Source organism: Oncorhynchus nerka, linkage group LG2 (genome assembly GCF_034236695.1).
Source record: "Oncorhynchus nerka isolate Pitt River linkage group LG2, Oner_Uvic_2.0, whole genome shotgun sequence".
Lineage (NCBI taxonomy): Eukaryota > Metazoa > Chordata > Actinopteri > Salmoniformes > Salmonidae > Oncorhynchus > Oncorhynchus nerka.
In genome coordinates, this window is record NC_088397.1 from 30,976,353 (window position 1) to 30,991,495 (window position 15,143).

Below are 15,143 nucleotides of genomic sequence, written 5' to 3' on the forward strand. Positions count from 1 at the left end.
CTGAGAAAGGCTGGACTGAGGGCTTGTAGGCCTGTTATAAGGCAGGTCTTCACCAAACAACACGGGCAACAATGTCACCTATGGGCACAAACCCACCGTCGCTGGACCAGACAGGACTGGCAAAAAGTGCTCTTCACTGACGAGTTGCGGTTTTGTCTCACCAGGGGTGATGGTCGGATTCGCATTTATTGTCGATGGAATGAGCGTGACACAAAGGCCTGTACTCTGGAGCGGGTTCGGCGGTGTGTCACAGCATCATCGGACTGAGCCTGTTGTCATTGCAGGCAATCTCAACGCTGTGCGTTACAGGGAAGACATCCTCATCCCTCATGTGGTACCCTTCCTGCAGGCTCATCCTGGCATGACCCTCCAGCATGACAATGCCACCAGCCATACTGATCGTTCTGTGTGTGATTTCCTGCAAGACAGGAATGTCAGTGTTCTGCCATGGCCAGTGAAGAGCCCGGATCTCAATCCCATTGAGCACGTCTGGGACCTGTTGGATCGGAGGGTGAGGGATAGGGCCATTCCCCCCAGAAATGTCCAGGAACTTGCAGGTGCCTTGGTGGAAGAGTGGGGTAACATCTCACAGCAAGAAATGGCAAATCTGGTGCAGTCCATGAGGAGGAGATGCACTGTAGTACTTATTGCAGCTGGTGACCACACCAGATACTGACTGTTACTTTTGATTTTGACCCCCCCCCTTTGTTCACGGAACACATTATTCCATTTCTGTTAGTCACATGTCTGTGGAACTTGTTCAGTTTGTCTCAGTTGTTCAATCTTATGTTCATACAAATATTTACACATGTTAAGTTTGCTGAAAATAAACTCAGTTGACAGTGAGAGGACGTTTCTTTTTTTGATGAGTTTATCAAGCCGCTTTTTAAAAAGGCACAATCGATACATTCAATGTCTGGTTGAAAAGCAGTGTGACTTTTTAGAGGTTTCAGGGCAATGTCTTAGAGAGGAATAATTCAAATAGGAATACAATAGGAAGAGGCAGACACAGTCGGACCCAAATCAAACATGGTTGTTTGATTTTTATTTTAGATTGCGTTTCTTCTTTCTCTGGCTGCAACAGAGGCCATGCAATTTAGCAATTACACATTTAACATCTAAGATGCATAAGGGAAAGATATATAGAAAACTTGTATAATGTGTACATGATACATCCCACATATACCAAGCCAATACATAAAACCATCACATATACAAAGGCAATGGAACCACATGGCAGATTCTACCCACAGTGCAAAAGGAATAGATAGCAGACAACCTACATGTTAAGTGCATATCCACAGCATTTGTGACGCACGTCAGCTTTGACATTAGGTTAGATGCCCAGGTTTAAGTCACTGCACAGCAGTAAAACTATGGGACAGCTAGAATGAAATACCAATTGATCCAAAAGGACAACTTGGAAATAGCGTTACCCTAGCCTGGTATGCATAAACTTTAAGGACTTAATTATATCTTAAACCTTGGATGCATAGTTGAAACAATGGCAAAAAGCTGAGAATGGCCTGGAGAAATGTAACCACTATCAAATTCAGACAGAGATATGAATGAAACCCTGACCATGATATCAAAATGATAGTTTTAACCATGTTGAGGCTATACAGTGTTTGTTTACATTTAGGTCATTGTCACGAACATTGGCATAAAAAAAATAGTTTGGGTTCTGATGGGGTAAAACACTTGAACTAAGCTCATGAGGCATTTATAAGTTATATTCTTCAAGAATCAATGGGTATATATAATTAATTTATAAGTCCAAAAATGGATGGAACAACTAAGGATTCTCGCTGTACTGCAGCCGATGTATTTTCCATGCTGACAAAAATGAATGTTATACGGCTTCATCAGCTCTTCTGACCATGGCATCCTTCACATCTTCTATATGAATAGTCTACACCACCAAAATAACCTTTTGGCAAATATTGATTCTGCCCAAACAGTCGTGAGCAGAGTGAATAGGCCAAGGTTTTGGTTATCTAACTAACCTACCATTCAAGCAGGAACCACAACCAGGTGGACACAGGACATGACGCAGTATTCTCTATGGGTAGAACAAGTAAACAGACAGTCTTTGCTCAAGAAACCAAACGGGCTAGTTACACAGCATAAATGCCATCTATATAACTACAAAGGGGTGGTGATGCAAGTTTCCAACTAACTGACACAACACCTATTATGAAGCATATAAAACGTATGATTCAACATTTTCCAGTACCTACAATCCAGTGTTTACATATGCAAAAGAGTGTGGGCTACATTCATTTCAGAATATGTTGCAGACGTCCCATTCCATATTGAGTCGGATACCATGAATGGGAAAATTACTGTACCCTCTCGTAGCTTTGTTTTTTGTTGTTGTTGGCCAGACAGTTACAAACCATCTCCTTTCACGCTCGCCTTTAATAACAAGCGGATAAAAACCATGAGCCACTGCAACACGAAAGGTAACGATAGATTTAGCGTATTCGACCACGGCTGTTCAAGCCTTCCACTGGAAAACGTCGGGTTGGTCACAGAATTGGACAAAAAGCTTCAGGCCAAGTCGGCGAATCACGATCAACATTTGCAGGATGTGTTGCTTACTGCCTTGCAATGGTTTCACCACGCGTAGACCTGGATAAGTGCAGTAATTTAAGCTTTCTATGTGAAACCGAAAGTCAGAATTGATTAGTATTAGTGGGGAAAGTAAGTAACCCCCCACAAATCGATTCATTGCGAAAATAGAAAGTAGCAGCATGTGTGCTGCAATGGACAATACCCATCTACACAAATTAATAGGACAAAACTAGCACCAGGGACAACTTTGAAGCGATATATTGAAATAGCAAATTGAAGAATGTTTAAAGGTGTAACGTTAACTTCAGAGAATAAGGGTCTGACTTCCCAACGGAGCAAGGCCAAGTATGTTTACAACTGAAAGGGCATGGGATAAAACATTTTTTTAGAGATATATAGCTTGGTTAGGTAGAGTAACGTTAGATGCAAAGGGAAACCCTCCCTTACCCATTGTGTCTGACACAATATCCTTCATTGTTGAACACGATATCACATATGTATACAGAGCTCCACGAGTCCCATCTTTCTTCGTTGAGGACAAATGATTCCATACACAAATAGACTTGCACCAATAATTATCCTCGTGTAAAGTAAACCATTTTCATAAAAAGAGGTTAGGCCTACGCGAAAGACGAGGTTAAACTTATTTTTCCACGATTAAACCAGAGCAGTAGAATAGTTCCAGATTTTGCATGAATAAATCTCCGCTCCTGACTAGTATACTCCAAGCGATAACAAGGGCTTCTCCAAGACGTTCCAAACTTGTGCAGCTTTTTTCTCTCTCTCCCTCTCTCAAAGGAGTTGTTCCTGTTTCGCCAAAGCTTGGGGGAGGGGTGTTTGTCAAAGCAAACTGAAAACCCCAGCCAGTTTAGAACACAGACCAAACTCACACAGAAGTGAGAGCGAAGTCAATCCGTTATAGCCTACTAGGAACGACAGGGTAAAGGTGATAATGGACTAACCGATTGCAAGACTAGGATAACCATACAATATCCTATGCATTTTGGGAAATTAAAATGTTTGCCTATTAGGCCTGACAGTAAATAGCAGTAGTGTAAAAAATTATAATACTTTGAAGTATTTTTACACCGCTTAAGTCGTTTTTGGTGTATCTGTACTTACAACTATTTCTTACAACATTTACTTCACGTCATTCCTAAATATGTATATTTTACTCAATACATTCCTGACACCAACAGTACTCCTCACATGTTGAATGCTTAGCAAGGACAGGAAAATGGTCCAATAGAGCCCCACAGTGGAGGTGTCATAATACCCATAAAACCTAGCTGTCAAACAGGGAAATGGTTCCAATAATTTTTCCACCATTCATTTTTCCCATAGGGGATTTTAGAGGACAAAAGGGGCTGTTTGTGTAGGCTTACCCAGGAAGGATGTTTCAACAACCATGTAAATCTCTCTCGGACAAGGTGACTTTTATCAATATGCTCGGCTCTATTTACTCTTAGATTAAAAAATGCTAATTATGATCAAAGTAGACATCGTGCAAAACTACAAATCCCTGCAAGCTCCTGCACGTCACATCTAGCTGACACCTTTGCAAACAGGTATTGTATCGATGTGAAACTTGCACAAGACAGTTCACAGAATTGTCCATTTAAAGAAATGTTGCCAATTTATTAATTACTAGAGTTTGTTAACATTAGATAGTTAACCCAGAGATGTTTACCTTTGCCTCGATTCGGCAGTCTCATTTAGATCATCATGGCATTTGTAGTTCTTTATGATAGCCACATTTGCAGCTAATTAGCATTTAATTTTTGGTAGGTAAATAAAGGTGAATAGTCACCTTGTCCTAGAGCGATTTACACGGTTATCAAAACATCACGCAAGGGTAAGCCTATGCGAAGCACAGCCCTTATTTTAAGTTTCTAAAATCCCCCATGGGAAAAATGAATGGTGGAAAAACTACTAGAACCCTTTCCTTGTTTGACCGCTAGGTTTTATAGGTGTTATGACTCATACTGTGATACTCTATACATGCGCTTATCTCTGGTCTGCCTCTGATCTGGTGGACTCACTAAACACACATGCTTCATTTGTAAATGATGTCTGCTCCAGCCTCTCCAATCTAATGTGTGTTTGTGTGTGTGTGTGTTTATTTCAGGGGGGTTGGATGAAAGCAGAAGACAAATTTCCACCTCGTGTGGACTAATGAAGTATACTTCTTGTCTTGTTTCCTCTGCTACCCCCACTTTGAAAGAATAGCTTAACCTACATTCTTAATCAGATTCTAGGTCAAGTCAATGTGCCATACTGTATGTGAGCTGTTAGATCAATTGTAGTTGAAAGAGCTGTGTCCCCCCGCATGCCTGCACAGGAGACGGTAGTAAATGAAAAAGCAGACACTTTCCTATAGCCTGACGTCTTTTTAGATGTCCTCAACGGTTTGAACATCAAAGGTGTCGGTGTGTTCTCTTCAAACTGCACCTGGCTACTCCACCACCTCGACCCTTGATTCCCTCCACCCTTGCACTTATCCACTTGTTCTTCTTTGAACAGGTTTAGTTTTATGTGGGTCTACCTGGCACCTACTTTGCCCCTCCCCATAGGTTATATATTGGTTTAGGTAAGAGTCTGTTAAATGACAAGAAGTGAATGTGAAAGTATGTCCGTCGTCTGTCTGTCTAACTGTCTGTGTCTGTCTTTATCAAATGTAGTAGACTGGAGACATGAACAATCAACCTGGACAGATTCATATGATGGATCACTTAAACCCCTGGCATCTCAAGATGCCAGTAATAGCCAACCTAGATATAACAAAGTAAATGGAAATCTTGGGCACTCCAATTAGTATAATATGTTAAGTTTCGTATAGTATGTATTAATTTGTGGATGTCCATCTTCCATTTCGTGTCTTATCTTACAAATTACAATTTGTATTATATGTTACGAATTTCAATTCGTACAATATGTTAGGAATTGCAATTCTTACTATGTTATGAATTTGTGAAAATGTATGATATGTTATGAATTCCAATTTGAAGTAGCTAACGTTAGCTAGGTGGTTAACACTAACCTTAGCTAGGTGGCTAATGTTAGCTAGGCTAGGGGTTAAGTGTTAAGATAAGGACTTAGGTTAAAGGGTTAGGGGAAGGGTTAGCTAGCATGTTAAGTAGTTGCAAAATGCTTAAGTTATCCATGATGAGATTCGAACGTGCAACCTTTGGGTTGCTAGACATTCACGTTATACGCCCACCAATCTACCCTGACCAACCCTCATACTTTTGATTTTGCCTTTAGTAACATTCTGTCCTATGTAGCCATACCAAACAAAACATACCATACCAATTTGATTATCCCGGTTTTTCATTTACTATGTTACGTCTAGTCTATGAGACCAGGCTGTACTAGCAGCCAGTACAGACGTCAGGATAGCAGTTTTCATCTTTTGTCACATTTGGGTTTCCCTGTGTCCTTTACTGAGGACATGCTATGGGCTGAACTCTATAGTATCCTCTGACCGTACTAGTCGGATCCCCTCAGATGTGGGGTACAACACACTCACAAATGCCATCTCAGAGATAACAATTGCAATTTTTCACAATCACTTGCCTCTCTTAAAACACTCTTCCTTCAAATAGCTGAGCAAGAGTGATGAACATGCAATAGGGATTCTTTGTGTCAACACAATAGAACAGACACTAGGCACATGTTTATCTATTCTATTTACACAAGAAGATATAGTTCTTTATATTGGTTAGAAATAGCAGCGAATGATCAGAGAAACCTATCGGCACATAGCTGTTTCTTGATTCGATATGGAGACAAAAGACAGGGAATGTTAGAAGGAGGAGAGGAAGCACTAGATTTTTGTCTGTTGTTCGTTCTGATGCATACTAAGCGTGCAACGGAGAGGGGGCTAGCAGACTCAAGGGATTAAAAGCATTTGTCTGCCATCTAATCCTCTGCTTGAACCCACAGCACCACCACTACGCACCCTACAGACTCCCGGGATCCCAGAAAGAGCAGAGAGAGTGAGACAGAGAGAGCAGAGAGAGAGAGACAGAGTGAGACAGAAAGAGAGAGAGACAGAGAGAGAGACAGAGAGTGAGACAGAAAGAGAGAGAGACAGAGAGTGAGACAGAAAGAGAGAGAGACAGGGGGAGAGACAGAGAGTGGGAGAGACAGGGGAGAGAGAGAGAGAGAGAAAACAACAACATTCTAAGTGAATACTCCATTCTGGGGGAAAACAATTCCCTTAGAAGTTCCATGGCAATTGCTTTTACCGTTTTACTCTGTCGATTCGTGTGCCTCTTAGAAAACAAGGGGGAGAAAAAGAAGGCAATCCTTTTTCCTCTTTGGGAGTGATATGAAAGATCGTCCCCTGCTGATAAAATGTCTGTTCCTCTACCCCCAGAGAGTACATGACAGACATGTTTCAGACATATACCATTTACTATATGGGCGAAAACAGAGACAGTTGTCAATGTTTGCATACTTTTATATATAATATGGTGCCTGACATCCCTAGTGTTACAGGGTTGTGTTCAGCAGGATACACCGTGGCAAATGTTTTGCAAAGGAAAACAAAACATTTTTCTTATTAGAACAAGTCTAGATAATCCCTCCCTGTTTCAGTCTGTTATCTTCCGCTTAATGCCTAACGAACACGGCCCTGTTGTGTCTCCACAGAGTTAAATGTTTGCGCAACACAGTGAGTAAAAACATCAGTTACACACGTTTTTCATGTTTAACACCCCAGCAAGAGGTGACATCTGGTAGCACGGAAAGCAAAAACAAATCCTGATCACAATGAGGCATGGGCTTTATTTCTATCCTGCTATCTTGTGTTCCAGGTCTAAGCTGACACTAAGTGAATGTATGTCATTGCCATAGGTTAATAAAGAGACCAACATATGTGGCTGCTTAGAACAGTGCAATATGGTCAAACAAAGGGATTTAGTGGTGCCGCTCATCCATAAAGAGGTGTGTGTTTATGTGATCTATATACAGTACCAGTCAAAAGTTTGGACACACCTACTCATTCAAGGGTTTTTCTTTATTTGTACTATTTTCTACATTGTATAATGATAGTGAAGACATCAAAACTATTAAATAACACATATGAAATCATGTAGTGATCTATCATTTTGATTGTTCAAAGTAGCCACCCTTTGCCTTTATAGCTTTGCACAGTCTTGACATTCTCTCAACCAGCTTCACCTGGAATGCTTTTCCAACCGTTTTAAAGGAGTTCCCACATATGCTGAATACTTATTGGCTGCTTTTCCTTCTCTCTGCAATCCAACCATCTCAATTGGGTTGAGGTCGGGTTATTGTGGAGGCCAGGTCATCTGATGCAGCACTCCATCACACTCCTTGGTCAAATAGCCCTTACACAGCCTGGAGGTGTGTTTTGGGTCATTGTCTTGTTGGAAAATCAAATGATAGTCTCACTAAGTGCAAACCAGACGGGATGGGGTATCGCTGCAGAATGCTGTGGTAGCCATGCTGGTTAAGTGTGCCTTAAATTCTAAATAAATCACTGACAGTGTCACCAGAAAAGTACCCCCACGCAATCACAGCTCCTCCATGCTTCACTGTGGGATCCACACATGCGAAGATCGTCCGTTCACCTACTCTGCATCTCACAAAGACATGGCGGTTGGAACCAAAAATCTCAAATTTGGACTATCAAATCAGACCAAAGGACAGATTTCCACTTGTCTAATGTCCATTACTTGTGTTTCTTGGCCCAAGCAAGTCTCTTATTATTATTGGTGTCCTTTAGTAGTGTTTTTTTTGCAGCAATTCGACCATTAAGGCCTGATTCACGCAGTCTCCTCTGAACAGTTGATGTTGAGATGTGTCTGTTACTTGAACTCTGTGAAGCATTTATTTGGGCTGCAATTTCTGAGGCTGGTAACTCTAATGAACTTACCCACTGCAGCAGAGGTAACTCTGGGTCATCCTTTCCTGTGGCGGTCCTCATGAGAGCAAGTTTAATCATAGCGCTTGATGGTTTTTGCGACTGCACTTGAAGAAATGTTGAAATGTTCCTTATTGACTGACCTTCATGTCTTAAAGTAATGATGGACTGTCGTTTCTCTTTGCTCATTTGAGCTGTTCTTGCCATAATATGGACTTAGTCTTTTACCAAATAGGGCTATCTTCTGTATACCACCCCTACCTTGTCACAACACAACTGATTGGCTTAAACGTATTAAGAAGGAAATCAATTCCACACATTAACTTTTAACAAGGCATGCCTGTTAATTGAAATGCATTCCAGGTCACTACCTCATGAAGCTGGTTGACAGAATGCCAAGAGTGTGCAAAGCTGTCATCAAGGCAAAGGGTGGCTACTTTGAAGAATCTAAAATATATTTGGATTTGATTTGTTGAACACTTTTTTGGTAACTACATGATTCCATATGTGTTATTTCATAGTTTTGATGTCTTTCGTATTATTCTACAATGTAGAAAATAGTCTAAATAAAAACTTGGAATGAGTAGGTGTGTCCAAACTTTTGACTGTTACCGTAGGAGGGGATCATGTCCCAGTCACACCCTTTGTTGGTGTGCTAGTGTAACAGTATAGCTTCCGTCCCTCTCCTCGCCCCTACCTGGGCTCGAACCAGGGAACCTCTGCACACATCGACAACAGCCACCCTCAAAGCATCGTTACCCATCGCTCCACAAAAGCCACGGGAAGCAACTACTTCTAGCTTGGAAGGACGGTACCGTGCAGTACCGAAGAGCCCTTACTGCTGCTCGATCATCCTATTTTTCTAACTTAATTGAGGAAAATAAGAACAATCCGAAATTCCTTTTTGATACTGTCGCAAAGCTAACTAAAAAGCAGCATTCCCCAAGAGAGGATGACTTTCACTTTAGCAGTGATAAATTCATGAACTTCTTTGAGGAAAAGATTATGATTATTAGAAAGCAAATTACGGACTCCTCTTTAAACCTGCGTATTCCTCCAAACCTCAGTTGTCCTGAGTCTGCACAACTCTGCCAGGACCTAGGATCAAGAGAGACGCTCAAGTCTTTTAGTACTATATCTCTTGACACAATGATGAAAATAATCATGGCCTCTAAACCTTCAAGCTGCATACTGGACCCTATTCCAACTAAACTACTGAAAGAGCTGCTTCCTGTGCTTGGCCCTCCTATGTTGAACATAATAAACGGCTCTCTATCCACTGGATGTGTACCAAACTCACTAAAAGTGGCAGTAATAAAGCCTCTCTTGAAAAAGCCAAACCTTGACCCAGAAAATATAAAAACTATCGGCCTATATCGAATCTTCCATTCCTCTCAAAAATTTTAGAGAAGGCTGTTGCGCAGCAACTCACTGCCTTCCTGAAGACAAACAATGTATACGAAATGCTTCAGTCTGGTTTTAGACCCCATCATAGCACTGAGACGGCACTTGTGAAGGTGGTAAATGACATTTTAATGGCAACGGACCGAGGCTCTGCATCTGTCCTCGTGCTCCTAGACCTTAGTGCTGCTTTTGATACCATCGATCACCACATTCTTTTGGAGAGATTGGAAACCCAAATTGGTCTACACGGACATGTTCTGGCCTGGTTTAGATCTTATCTGTCGGAAAGATATCAGTTTGTCTCTGTGAATGGTTTGTCCTCTGACAAATCAACTGTAAATTTCGGTGTTCCTCAAGGTTCTGTTTTAGGACCACTATTGTTTTCACTATATATTTTACCTCTTGGGGATGTTATTCGAAAACATAATGTAAACTTTCACTGCTATGCGGATGACACACAGCTGTACATTTCAATGAAACATGGTGAAGCCCCAAAATTGCCCTCGCTAGAAGCATGTGTTTCAGACATAAGGAAGTGGATGGCTGCAAACTTTCTACTATTAAACTCGGACAAAACAGAGATGCTTGTTCTAGGTCCCAAGAAACAAAGAGATCTTCTGTTGAATCTGACAATTAATCTTAATGGTTGTACAGTCGTCTCAAATAAAACTGTGAAGGACCTCGGCGTTACTCTGGACCCTGATCTCTCTTTTGAAGAACATATCAAGACCATTTCGAGGACAGCTTTTTCCATCTACGTAACATTGCAAAAATCAGAAACTTTCTGTCCAAAAATGATGCAGAAAAATTAATCCATGCTTTTGTCACTTCTAGGTTAGACTACTGCAATGCTCTATTTTCCGGCTACCCGGATAAAGCACTAAATAAACTTCAGTTAGTGCTGAATACGGCTGCTAGAATCCTGACTAGAACCAAAAAAATTGATCATATTACTCCAGTGCTAGCCTCTCTACACTGGCTTCCTGTCAAAGCAAGGGCTGATTTCAAGGTTTTACTGCTAACCTACAAAGCATTACATGGGCTTGCTCCTACCTATCTCTCTGATTTGGTCCTGCCGTACATACCTACACGTACGCTACGGTCACAAGACGCAGGCCTCCTAATTGTCCCTAGAATTTCTAAGCAAACAGCTGGAGGCAGGGCTTTCTCCTATAGAGCTCCATTTTTATGGAACGGTCTGCCTACCCATGTCAGAGACGCAAACTCGGTCTCAACCTTTAAGTCTTTACTGAAGACTCATCTCTTCAGTGGGTCATATGATTGAGTGTAGTCTGGCCCAGGAGTGGGAAGGTGAACGGAAAGGCTCTGGAGCAACGAACCGCCCTTGCTGTCTCTGCCTGGCCGATTCCCCTCTTTCCACTGGGATTCTCTGCCTCTACCCTGTTACGGGGCTGAGTCACTGGCTTACTGGGGCTCTCTCATGCCGTCCCTGGGGGTGCGTCACCTGGGTGGGTTGATTCACTGTTGTGGTCGGCCTGTCTGGGTTGGCGCCCCCCTTGGGTTGAGCTGTGGCGGAGATCTTTGTGGGCTATACTCGGCCTTGTCTCAGGATGGTAAGTTGGTGGTTGAAGATATCCCTCTAGTGGTGTGGGGGCTGTGCTTTGGCAAAGTGGGTGGGGTTATATCCTTCCTGTTTGGCCCTGTCCGGGGTGTCCTCGGATGGGGCCACAGTGTCTCCTGACCCCTCCTGTCTCAGCCTCCAGTATTTATGCTGCATTAGTTTATGTGTCGGGGGGCTAGGGTCAGTTTGTTATATCTGGAGTACTTCTCCTGTCCTATTCGGTGTCCTGTGTGAATCTAAGTGTGCGTTCTCTAATTCTCTCCTTCTCTCTTTCTTTCTCTCTCTCGGAGGACTTGAGCCCTAGGACCATGCCCCAGGACTACCTGACATGATGACTCCTTGCTGTCCCCAGTCCACCTGGCCATGCTGCTGCTCCAGTTTCAACTGGCCTGGGCCCTAGGACCATGTCCCAGGACTACCTGACATGATGACTCCTTGCTGTCCCCAGTCCACCTGGCCATGCTGCTGCTCCAGTTTCAACTGTTCTGCCTTACTATTATTCAACCATGCTGGTCATTTATGAACATTTGAACATCTTGGCCACGTTCTGTTATAATCTCCACCCGGCACAGCCAGAAGAGGACTGGCCACCCCACATATGCTCTCTCTAATTCTCTCTTTCTTTCTCTCTCTCGGAGGACCTGAGCCCTAGGACCGTGCCCCAGGACTACCTGACATGATGACTCCTTGCTGTCCCCAGTCCACCTGACTGTGCTGCTGCTCCAGTTTCAACTGTTCTGCCTTATTATTATTCGACCATGCTGGTCATTTATGAACATTTGAACATCTTGGTCATGTTCTGTTATAATCTCTACCCGGCACAGCCAGAAGAGGACTGGCCACCCCACATAGCCTGGTTCCTCTCTAGGTTTCTTCCTAGGTTTTGGCCTTTCTAGGGAGTTTTTCCTAGCCACCGTGCTTTTACACCTGCATTGTTTGCTGTTTGGGGTTTTAGGCTGGGTTTCTGTACAGCACTTTGAGATATCAGCTGATGTACGAAGGGCTATATAAATAAATTTGATTTGATTTGATTTGATTACTTCAAGTTCTCAGAGCGAGTGAAGTCAACGATTGAAACGCTATTAGCGCACACCACTGCTAACTAGCTAGCCATTTCACATCGGTTACACTAGTATGTCAGCTCTCCCACTTGTGTATCCAGGAAGATACAAGTGGTGTATTTCTTATAGTAGCCCTACCAGAAAACAACAGTGGTGAGGGATGAACTAGAACATCACCATGGCGCCAATATTATGGTTGCATTTGCTGACCAGTTTCATTTATTTTTTTATATATATTTCTTCTTCTTTCACATTTATTTGTGACCCTATGGCCGACACTGTTAACTTATTGTTCTACTATACGTCAAGTAGATGACTTTGCGGTGCACAACTGTAGATTTTTAAAGGCAGTGAGTGGTCACTGAGTGAGACACAAACAACCGTTTGTATTTCTTGAAAAAAAAGGTATTTCAAATTCATTCAGGCTTATCTAACAGCAGTCTTCCAGATACAGATTTGATTGCTTTTGCAATTAATCACCACTTTCCTCTCCTCTCCTCTCCTCTCCTCTCCTCTCCTCTCCTCTCCTCCCCGCTCCCCTTCCCTCTCATCTCCTCTTCATTCATTCCCCTCCTCTACAATGGAGGTAGATATCTAAACAAGCTCCAATTAAATGAATGCACCTCTCTAGTGAAATTACACCAATGAGCTAGTCATCAACAAGGAATTTGATAGCAAACCATTCTATTGAGTGCCCTATAATTTATTCAATAACCGCTAATCAGGGAGCTGAAAACAGCAATAAAAATTGGATGTAATTGTTGTCATACAGAAATTAAATCATACACTCAGTTTAGAGTGGATACGTTGAACAACAACCTGGCAAATTAACTAATTAAATATTGATATCATATTGAAGTGAATCCTGTTCATTTGTGAGTAACGCACAGTTTTTTCCCTACCCAATAAGGATAGGATTATCTCTCAGCTTGTTAGTCTGTGAGGTTTTTTGTCCGTGAATATATCAGGCCCTGCGAAGAAATATGATCCTTTGACTCGGAACAAACCTCATAACAAAGAAAAGTACTTCTGCTGAGCCAGCACTCTTGCCTTAATTAATTTTCACCACTTTTTTCCCCAGTGGACTTGTTTTACAATGTCCCTAGCTCTGGGTGCTTTGCTGTCACCACATTACAAAGCCCTTTCTTCACTCCTCCTGCAGGAACACCGGTGAGTCAAGGTGTGCATCCCAGATGACACTCTATTCCCTATGTAGTGCAGTACTTTTGACCAGGACCCATAGGGCTGTGGTCAAAAGTAGTGCACGACATAAGGATTAGGGTGCCATTTGGGAAACATCCAAGGCCTTTCATAGTCTTTACTGCTGTAGACCATTTGTGAAACCAACAGCTTCAGGATATTCTATTACATTTACATTTGAGTCATTTAGCAGACGATCTTATCCAGAGAGACTTACAGGAGCAATTAGGGTTAAGTGCCTTGCTCAAAGGCACATTGACCGATTTTTCACATAGTCGGCTCAGGGATTTGGTTACTGGCCCAACACTCTCAACTGTTAGGCTACCTGCCGCCCCCTTCTATAGATGTCCTTGGTAAATACTGGCCAAGGAAACAAGTAATGTAAGCAATGAAATGCTGTGACTCACCTTTGTGTACATTTAACATTACATTTAAGTCATTTAGCAGACGCTCTTATCCAGAGCGACTTACAAATTGGTGCTTTCACCTTATGACATCCAGTGGAACAGCCACTTTACAATAGTGCATCTAGGTCTTTTAAGGGGGGGGATTACTTTATCCTATCCTAGGTATTCCTTAAAGAGGTGGGGTTTCAGGTGTCTCCGTGTACCTCTGGTCCTTGTGTGTGTTGTGTGTGTCCATGTGCAAACATACAGTTGAAATTGGAAGTTTACATACACTTAGGTTGGAGTCATCAAAACTCATTTTTCAACCACTCCACAAAATTCTTGTTAACAAACTATGGTTTTGGCAAGTCGGTTAGGACATCTACGTTGTGCATGACACAAGTAATTTTTCCAACAATTGTTTACAGACAGATTATTTCACTTATAATTCATTGTATCACAATTCCAGTGGGTCAGAAGTTCACATACACTAAGTTTACTGTGCATTTAAACAGCTTGGAAAATTCCAGAACATTATGTAATGTCTTTAGAAGTTTCTGATAGGCTAATTGACATCATTTTGATCAATTGGAGGTGTACCTGTAGATGTATTTCAAGGCCTACCTTCAAACTCAGTGCCTCTTTGCTTGACATCATGGGAAAATCTAAAGAAATCAGCCAAGACCTCAGAAAAAAATTGTAGACCTCCACAAGTCTGGTTCATCCTTGGGAGCAATTTCCAAACGCCTGAAGGTACCAAGTTAATCTGTACAAACAATAGTACGCAAGTATAAACACTATGGAACAACGCAGCCATCATACCGCTCAGGAAGGCGACGTGTTCTGTCTCCTAGAGATGAACGTACTTTGGTGCGAAAAGTGCAAATCAATCCCAGAACAACAGCAAATGACCTTGTGAAGATGTGGAGGAAACAGGTACAAAAGTATCTATATCCACAGTAAAACGAGTCCTATATCAACATAACCTGAAAGGCCGCTCAGCAAGGAAGAAGCCACTGCTCCAAAACCTCCATAAAAAG

The 15,143-nt window shown here is 42.1% G+C and overlaps 1 protein-coding gene and 1 long non-coding RNA gene across 6 annotated transcripts in view; one reads left to right on the forward strand and one right to left on the reverse strand.

The window, feature by feature from the left end:
• Nucleotides 1-15,143, reverse strand: part of LOC115134123 (B-cell CLL/lymphoma 9 protein-like) — a 108,974-nt gene that overhangs the window by 41,290 nt on the left and 52,541 nt on the right. For 4 of the 5 annotated variants that reach the window (XM_029667828.2, XM_029667798.2, XM_029667845.2 and 1 more), the window contains exon 1: nucleotides 3,025-3,397. The exons of the other annotated variant lie outside the window; for it this stretch is intronic. The gene's annotated coding sequence lies outside the window, so the exon portion shown is untranslated. Of the gene's footprint in view, nucleotides 1-3,024; nucleotides 3,398-15,143 lie in introns of those variants that run through there. 5 annotated transcript variants of the gene reach the window in all.
• LOC135574366 (uncharacterized) lies at nucleotides 2,252-12,487 on the forward strand. Its single transcript, XR_010465416.1, has 2 exons — nucleotides 2,252-2,465; nucleotides 11,747-12,487. It is a non-coding gene; the product is annotated as an uncharacterized LOC135574366 (long non-coding RNA).